General features: G+C 52.7%; 1 protein-coding gene across 5 annotated transcripts in view; it reads right to left on the reverse strand.

Annotated features, from left to right (window-relative positions):
* SEMA6D (semaphorin 6D) overlaps positions 1-8,552 on the reverse strand; it is an 84,190-nt gene extending 75,638 nt beyond the window's left edge. For 3 of the 5 annotated variants that reach the window (XM_038750187.1, XM_038750188.1, XM_038750182.1), the window contains exon 1: positions 8,458-8,550. The gene's annotated coding sequence lies outside the window, so the exon portion shown is untranslated. Of the gene's footprint in view, positions 1-8,457 lie in introns of all 5 variants that reach the window. The other 2 variants (XM_038750183.1, XM_038750189.1) reach the window with 2 other exon arrangements.
* Between the last annotated feature and the right edge of the window lie 793 nt (positions 8,553-9,345).

Raw genomic sequence — 9,345 nt, forward strand, 5'->3', positions numbered from 1 at the left:
AAATCTGCGGATATGAAAAGCACATCGCAGAGGCCTTCCCCTACTAAGCCTTCATTTCCTCTCCTCCTACTCTCTTCTGCATCGCCTCTGCACTTGGATTTGCACCCTTTATTCACCCCACTTTCAGCTCCTCATTCATTCATATTTATTGAGTGCTTACTGTGTGCACAGCACTACTAAGCGCTTGGCAAGTATAATAAAGCAATAAAGAGAGACAATCCAATCCCTGCCCACAGTGGGTTTATAGTCTAGAAGGGGGAGACAGACATAAAAACAAGTAAACAGGTATCTGTGCATATCCGTAATTTATTTACGGATTTATATATTTTATATATTTTACTCTCCCCAGTGCTGAGTACAGTGCTCTGAATACTGTAAGCACTCAATAAATATGATTGATTGGATGGTATGAAGAGAAAAGGAGTTCCAAGCTAGAGGCAGGATGTGGGCAAGGGGTCAGTGGCAGGAAAACACAAGATTGAAGCATAGTGAGTAGGCTGCCATTAAAGGAGTGAACTGTGCAGCCAGGATTATACTAGGAGATTAGCAAGGTAGGGTAGGAGGGGAAGAGCTGATTGAGTGCTTTAAAGCTGATGGTCAGTAGTTTCTGTTTGATGCAGAGGTGGATGGACAACCAGTGGAGGTTCTTGAGGAGTGGGGAAATGTGAGCAAAAATTTTTTTTTAGAAAAATGATCTAGGCAGCAGAGTGAAGTAAGGCCTGGAGAAGGGAGAAACAGAGGGCAGGGAGGTCAGTGAGGAGGTTGATTCAGTAGCTGAGGCAGGATATGAAGTGTTTGGATCAGTGTGATAGCATATTGGATGAAGAGGAAAGGGCAGATTCTAGTGACGTTGTAATGATGCTGTGTCCTCTTCTAAGGACCCAGTCCAGTGCTCTATACCCAGAGTGGGCAGGACACAGTTAAGGGTGGGTAGGCTACATCGCTCACAGTCCAGGGTGGGTGGGCCACGCTGCTCACATTTCAGGGAGGGCAGGCCACATAGTTCACAGTCCAGAGTAGGTGGGTGGGCTATGGTGCTCACAGGTCAGGGACGACAGGCCATGTCACTGCCATTCTGGGGTGGGCAGGCCACATTGGTCACAGTTTAGAGAAGACAGGCCACACCAGTCACAGTTCAGAGAGGCCAGGCCACGTCTCTCTAGGCTGTGAGCTCATCGTGGGCAGGGACTGTCACCATGTATTGTATTGTTCTTTCCCAAATGCTTAGTATAGTGTTCTGCACACACCAAGTGCTTAGTAAATATGATTAAATTAATGAATTTTAGGGTGGGCAAGCCACATCGTTCGTAGTTCAGGGAGGACAGGCCACACTTTTTCTGCCACCCACAATCAAGCTTTCAAACATGCACAATTCGGATGTCAGCTACTAGTCCATGACATATTTTACACACACACTTTCCACAATGCACAAAGACCATGCGATGTTCAATAAATCACAGTTCTTGCTGACATCAGCTTCAATCCCTGAAAATGGGCTATAAACCACCTGTAGAACCTTGGAAATTTTTCACCCAAACTACAGTTCTTCTGAAGTATAACTTCACTGTGGACTGGTCCTGTTCCTCCCTTGCTAGAGAATTCTCTGGAGTGACTCCAGATCCCTGTTCACTGGACTGTTCCCTGTACAGTCCGATCCTATTTCTGGCAGCCAGGTCTTTCACTCTCCCCTCTGGACAAGGTCCATGTCTCTCTCTGACCTGTGGTGAGCAGCCGACAGGCCAGGCCCAGGCTGGGATCAGCAAGGGTCAGGGGTCAATTGAGGCAATCAGGCAGGGGATTCAGTGAACATCTGGTGACACAACGTGATCTGGGTACTTCCGTCACACACCATGTTTTGGCTAAATTACCCTGATAATTTTGTCCACCATCATAGTCCCGAGGATCAGGCCAACACCAGCAAACTACCCCAATAATTAGGACCCCAAGGTGCCCTGAGGCATTAATCATCTGGCATTTTAGACTACGGATGATTTTTGTTCTGAAATTTCAGTAATCGTCATTATAATAACTAATAACTCAGTTATATACAAACATACTGATAAATGAATTTCACTATCAGTGGAGTCTTCTTCAAATAAAACAGACAACTATGTGCGAGTGTGTATGAGTGCGTGTGTGTATGTATGCATAATGATGGTGTTTATTAAGCTCTTATTATGTGCCAAACACTTTGCTAAGTACTGAGTTAGATCCAGAAGAATCAGATCTGAGCTAGCCTCCTATGCCCCTGGTATCGGCAGCCAGAGAGGAAGAGTAGGGATTTTATCCCCATTTTACAGAAAAGGATACAGAAGCCCGGAGAAGTGAAGTGACTTGCCCAAGGTCACACAGCAGGCATATGCTGGAGCCAGGACTAGAACCCTGGTCTCTGGACTCCCAGGCCCAGAGTAGGCAGAACAGCCCCACCTGGGGCTGGGAAGATCTGGGTAATTCAAACCCAGCTCCTTGAGAAAGGCACCCGTACAGACAAGCCCCAGTCGGGGCCTCCACAGAAAACAGTGGGAGAGGCAGTGGGAGGAGCAGCGGGAGAAGCGGCGGGAGGAGCAGCGGGGTGCTCCCTTCATTTCTTGGGTCCAAATCTGGGGAACCCAACAGCAATCTGGGGAACTGCTGGGAGAGCTGGCACAGCCTCCCTAACCCTGACCACAGAAATGTCAGATTCTGGGTCCGGTGGTCCGTGTACAAGTCCCAGCAAGTCCTGACTCCTTTGGTTCGTTTCACCCCACTGCTTCCCAGCTCATGCTCTGCACCCAACCCCAGCTCCTGCTGTGTGCCCATCCCCAGCTCATGCTCTCCGCCCACCCGAGCAAATGTTCCAAGCCCACCCCAACTCATGCTCCAAGCCCACCTCCAACTCGCCTTCTGCATCCACCGCCAGCTCGCATTCCATGCCACTCCCAGCTCATGCTCTCTGCCCACCCCCAGCTCTCCACCTAGCTGTGCCTTGGCTCTCACCTATCTCAGCTCATTCATGCTGCTCCTTGGTCTGGAACACCATTGGCCTCCACATCCTTTAGACTCCAGCTCTGCCCAACTTCAAAGTCTCCTGAAATCCCATCCCCTCCAGGAGGCCATTCCCAATTAACTGTCAACATCCCAAACTGCATCAACTCAACAACGCCCCCCAGCGCCCACTCCCCCCTCTTCAGTCTTGTGGACATCCGTGTAGCCAATTGTCTTTTCAATTATTCATTCGACTATTTCATCCAGGCACGCTCGTTCAATGTCCTGCTGTATCCTGGTTCTTCCTCTTGCTCCTGTTTTCTGTAAGTACTCTCTGTCTGCCGGTTGCCCTCAATCACTCAATCAGTCAAACAATTGTATTTACCGAGTGGCTACTGTGTTTGCAAAGCACTATACTAAGTGCTTGGGAGAGTACAATAGAGTTAGTGGACACAGTTCCTGTCCTCAAGGAGAAGCAGTGGATAGAGCACTACCATCCTTCCCGTCTCACAAGCCCGCAACCTTAGCATAATCCTTGATTCCACTCTCCCATTCACCCCACGCATCCAATCCGTCACCAAAACCTGCCGGTCTCAACTCCACAACATCACCAAGATCTGCCCTTTCCTCTCCATCCAAACCGCTACCTTGCTGGTTCAATCTCTCGTTCTATCCCGACTGGATTATTGCATCAGCCTCCTCTCTGATCTCTCATCCTCCTGTCTCTCCCTGCTTCAGTCTATACGTCACTCTGCTGCCCGGATTATCTTTATTCAGAAACGCTCGGGGCATCTCACGCCCCTCCTCAAAAATCTCCAGTAGTTGACTATCAACCTTCACATGAAGCAAAAACTCCTCACTCTCGGCTTCAAAGCTCTCCATCATCTCGCTCCTTCCTACCTCATCTCCCTTCTCTCCTTCTAAACCGCACACTCCGCTCCTCTGCCGCTAACATCCTCACTGTGCCTCGTTCTTGCCTGTCCCGCCGTCGACCCCTGACCCACATCCTACCTCTGGCCTGGAATGCCCTCCCTCCACACTTCCACCAAACTAGCTCTCTTTCTCCCTTCAAAGCCCTACTGAGAGCTCACCTTCTCCAGAAGACCTTCCCAGACTAAAACCACCCTTTTTTCCTCTCCTCCTCCTCCTCCCCTCCTCATCGTCCCCCTCCCTTCCTCTACCCTATCCCCTTCCCCGCCCCACAGCACTTGTATATATTTGTGCATATTTATTACTCTATTTTATTAATGACATGTATATAGCTATAATTCTATTTATTCTGACGGTATTGACACCTGTCTACTTGTTTTGTTTTGTTGTCTGTATCCCCCTTCTAGACTGTGAGCCCGTTGTCAGGCAGGGACTTTCTCTACATGTTGCTGATTTGTACTTCCCAAGCGCTTGGTACAGTACTCAATAAATACAATTTAATGAATGAATGAATAGAGCATGGGCCTGGAAGTCAGAGGGCTTTGGGTTCTAATCCCAGATCTGCCACTTGTCTACTGTGTGACCTTGGGCAAGTCACTTGGCTTCTCTGTAAAAGGGGATTAAGATGGTGAGCTCCTTGTGGGACAAGGGCGGTGTCCAACTTGTATCTACCCCAGCACATAGTACAGTACCTGGCACAAAGTAAGTGCTTAACAAATACCATAAAAAAGGAGCTTGCAGCTTGCAATTTACTGTGTGCCAAGCACTTTACTGAGTACTGGGGAGAGTATGGTAGAATTGGTAGGCACAGTCCCTGTCCTCTAAAAGCTTACAGTGGAACATTGAGGAGAAGACAATAGAGGTAGTAGACAAACTCTTTCAAGTAGAAACCCCCTGGGGGCATGAACCGAGTCTTGCTGGCTTCTGCTCCCAAGCATCCAGTCTGGCGGGGCACACACAGCGGTGCTCAGTTGAGCCTGGCCAGCCGGGGGAAGGGGGTGCAGGAGTGCCATAGCGAGTCTGGGCTGGGCTGGGCCACTTCAGTGCCCGTTCAGAGACAAGTCAGACAGTTTGGGGATGGGTCCCGTGGGCAACAATTGACTTTGGGCTGGTAGTATTTAGCTGCACTCCTGTCCCAGCAGTGGTCCGAAGGCTGGGAGATGCCTCCGGACTCATAGACAGCAGACTCAGAGGTGGAGTGGGCAACAGCGCAGGTCTGCTAGAGGCTCTGCCCCTAACAGCGTCTGAGAATGGGGAGAGGAGGTGCCCTGCAGAGCCAACCATCCATCAATCCATCACCACCCCCTCTGCCACAGGCCCAGTTATGGCCAATGTGGTGGCTGCTACAGTGGCCATCATGGGCACAGCCCCCACCATGGGCTTCAGCACCACCAATCAATCATATTTATTGAGTGCTTACTGTGTGCAGAGCACTAGACTAAGCGCTTGGGAGAGTACAACACAACAATATAACAGATACATTCCCTGCCCCAAAAGAGTTTGTGGTCTAGAAGGGGAGACAGACATTAATATAAATAAATTATGGATATGCATAAGTGCTGTGGGGGTTGGGGGTTGGGTGGTGAATAAAGGGAACAAGTCTTCTAGACTGTGAGCCTGTTGTTGGGTATGGACTGTCTCTATATGTTGCCAACTTGTACTTCCCAAGTGCTTAGTACAGTGCTGTGCACACAGTAAGCACTCAATAAATATGATTGAATGAATGAATGAATGAACAAGTCAGGGCGATGCAGGAGGGAGTGGGAAAAGGGGACTTAGGGAAGGCCTTATGGAGGAGATATGCCTTCAATTAGACTTTGAAGATGGGGAGACTAATGGTCAAATATGAGGAGGAAGGGCCTTTCAGTCCAGAGGCAGGACATGGGCAAGAGGCCGGCAGTGAGATAGATGAGATTGAGGTACGGTGAGTAGGTTGACGTTAGAGGGAGAAATGTGTAGGCTGGGTTGTAGTAGGAAAGTTGTGAAGTGATGTAGGAGGGGGCAAGGTGATGGAGTGCTTTAAAGCTGATGGTATGAGTCCCTATTTGATGAAGAGGTGGATGGGAAACCACTGGAGGTTCTTGAGGAGTGGAGAAATATTGCCAGTACGTTTTTGTAGAAAGTGATCTGGGCAGCAGAATGAAGTATGGACTAGAGTGGGGAGAGACAGGAGGAAGGAAGGACAGCAAGGAGGCTGATACAGTAATCAAGGCAGGATAGAATAAATACTTGGATTAATGTGATAGCAACTTGGATGGAGAGGAAAAGGCAGATTTTAGCGACATTGTGAAGGTTGAATCAACAGGATTTAGTGATAGATTGAATATCTGGGTTGAATGTGAGAGATGCACAACAATGCCCATGGAAGCCACGACTATCACCACTGTGGATACTGCCAGGGTCATGGGCACCACCCCTACCACCGCCTCTGGAATCACCCCAGCTACCACTGGCCAAGGGCATGAGAATAACCATGGCCACAGGCTCCATCCCAGCCATGAGCCCAGCTACAGTCATGCCACCACTATGGCAACAGGCACAGGAGTGGGTGCCACCAGCAGCACAGAGCACAACCTCAACCTCAAACTTTCCTTTTGAGCAGGAAGCCATGAACCACGGCTTGGGCAGGAGAGCAGACACTAATCCCGAGGCCACCCAGGCCTCTCCACCCTGGCCCGGCGCGGGCTCAGCATCCTCCTCCCCTGCTTTTGATGGTGCTGAGCCTTCCCAGGACAGCCCCCAGAAACAGCCCTCCACCCCGCAACAGACCCTGACTTTGATTCCGTCTATCTCACCGTTGACCCCGTGCCGATGTCCTGCCTCTGTCTTGGAACGCCCTCCCTCTTCATATTCAACAATGACTCACCCCGCCTTCAAAACCTTTTTGAAGGCACATCTCCACGAGGTCTTCCCGGACTAAGGCCTACCTTCCTCTTCTCCCACTCCCTTCTGCGTCTCCCTGACTTGCTCTCTTTGTTGACCCCCCACTCCCAGCCCCACGGTACATATGTACATACCTGTAATTTATTTATATTAATGTCTGTGTTCCCCCCTCCTCACCCCCCAGACAGTAAGCTCGCTGTGGGCAGGGATTGTGTCTGTTAAGTATTGAATTGTACTCTCCCAAGTGCTCTGCACACAGTAAACGTTCAATAAATACGATTGAAGGACTAACTCAGCCCCATTCGTTGCAGCCTGGGATCCAGGGTTCTGTATGTGACCCTGAGGGTGAACCCACGTGTGAGCCCGTGGGCGAGCCCATGTGGGTGACAGGGAATGGCTGGGGAGGTGTTTCAGGCAGAGGAGAAGGGGCTAGACTGTGTCAGTGTGGGGCTGAGGTTGTGTGGGTAGGGGGACCCCATGTGGGTGACAGGGCGTGGCCAGGATGGTATGTCAGGTTGAGGGGAGGGGGCCGGACTGTGTCAGTGGTGGTGGTGGGGGCTGAAGTTGTGCGGGTGCGGTGATGCAATGTGGGTGACAGGGCGTGGCTGGGGTGGCTGATGGGTGGAGGGGAAGGGGTCGGACTGCCTCAGTGTAGGACTGAGGTTGTGCAGGTACGGTGACACTGTATGTGATATTGTATGGGTGAAAGGGCGTGGCTGGGGCGGCGTGTCGGGAAAGAGGGGTGGGGGTTGGACCGTGTAAGTGTGGGGCTGGGGTTGTGTGGATGGGGTGAAATTGTGTGTGATCCCCGTGTGGGTGACAGGGCGTGGCTGGGGCGGAAGGGAGGGAGGGTAAAGGAGGTGCGGAGGGGAATTTGCTTTGGGAGATGTCCCGGGCTGGAATGGTCCAAGCTCCCTCCCAGGGGTTGCCCGCCCTCCCCCCACTACCCCCGCCACAACCTCTGATGAGGAAGAGCAGAGACCCTTTTATCCGGACTGATGTCCCGCCCCCCTGCCCCCATGAGCGGACCCTTGGGGGTGAGAGGAGGGGGAAGGGGTGTCGTAGGGGATTTTCGGGTCTCAGGGGATGACGGTCCTGCCCAGACACCTCGGGCTCCTCCAGCCTCCTTTCCCTCAGCACCGGTCTGGGGAGACACACGGGGGAGAGACTTTGACTCCCCCCTCCCCTCCAGCCGAAGGGCCGCGCCCCTGCCCCCCCCCCCCCGAAAAAAAACCCAGCCACATACACTCCAGCGCGAATGTCGGGCCGGAGCGGGCCGGGGTGGGCTCGGGGCCGGGGGTCGGGGAGGGGCCATCCCGGCGAGACAGAGACCCGAAAGCAGACATCTCTCGCTTCCTGAGCGACAGATACTCCGAGACAGCACGGCCAGAGAGACTCCTCAGCCTCCGAGACCTAGAACCGGAAAGATCTCTCTCTTTCTGGCGAGAGATAACTCTCCTCAGAAGAGACCCTCCTAACGGAGAGACGTCTATGTCCGAGAGATAAAGATCCAGCAGACATCTCCGCCGTAGAGACAGAGAGCCGGCGAGACATCGCTCCCGAAAAGACGGAGACTCTCTCGGGGCAGAGACATCCCTCCGTCACCCCGACAAAGGCGGACCCCGTTCAGCCCCCGACCGGAGCCCCTGACCCGCCGCGGCCGGGGAGCAACGGACTCACCGCGGTCGCTGGACGCTCGGGTCCCGGCCGGCAGCGTCCGAGGGTCTGAGGGTCCGAAGGTCCGGGGGTCCGGGGGTCCTCGTGTCCGGCGGGGACGGCTCAGCTTCCAGCCCGGGGTCGCTCCCACACTGACGAGCCGGAGGAGCCGCCCCGCCGGCCCCAGCCCGGCCCCAGCCCGGCGCAGCCCCGCTCCCTCTGCCCCGCCCCCCGGACTCGCCCCCCGAACCCGCCCCCCGGACCCGCCCCTCCGCCTCTGGGGCGAGCAGAGAATCACTGGTCCAGCCCGGCCACGCGCGCGCGCGCACACACACATATTCACACCCTCACAAGCATCATCATCACACGTTCTTATATACGCAGGCACATTCGTTCATGTAGGTACACATGCAGACACATATACACCCAGGCACACACACGTTAATGTCTTATTTCAGCGCTTAGAACAGTGCTTAGCACATAGTAAGCACTTAATAAATACCATTATTATTATACACGCAAACACCAAGGCAAACACAGATGTAAAACACATATGATCACAGATACCAACCTACAGATATAACCACATACAGACAACCACACACACACACAGCCTCACACAGCCTCACACAACCCCAGACAGCACACACCCTCTCAACGCCCATTCCTTCCCAGCTGGGTGAGGAGCATCACTCCAGCTCCTACTGCACCCTGCTGTGGCGTCCCGTTATCCTCTCTGGGCTGCTGAGATGAGGCGGGGGAAAGGAAATGGAGAGAGGCCAGGGCTAGAGAAGGGGGGCAAGAGGGGGAAGAGGGGTGGGGAGAAGAGGAAAGGTAAGGGGGAGAAGGGAGAGAGGAAGAGGAAAGAGGGAAGGGGAGTGAAGTTCCAAGTAACTTCCAGTCTGTGGAAGG

The sequence above is a fragment of the Tachyglossus aculeatus genome, chromosome 8, assembly GCF_015852505.1.
Source record: "Tachyglossus aculeatus isolate mTacAcu1 chromosome 8, mTacAcu1.pri, whole genome shotgun sequence".
NCBI classification, from domain to species: domain Eukaryota; kingdom Metazoa; phylum Chordata; class Mammalia; order Monotremata; family Tachyglossidae; genus Tachyglossus; species Tachyglossus aculeatus.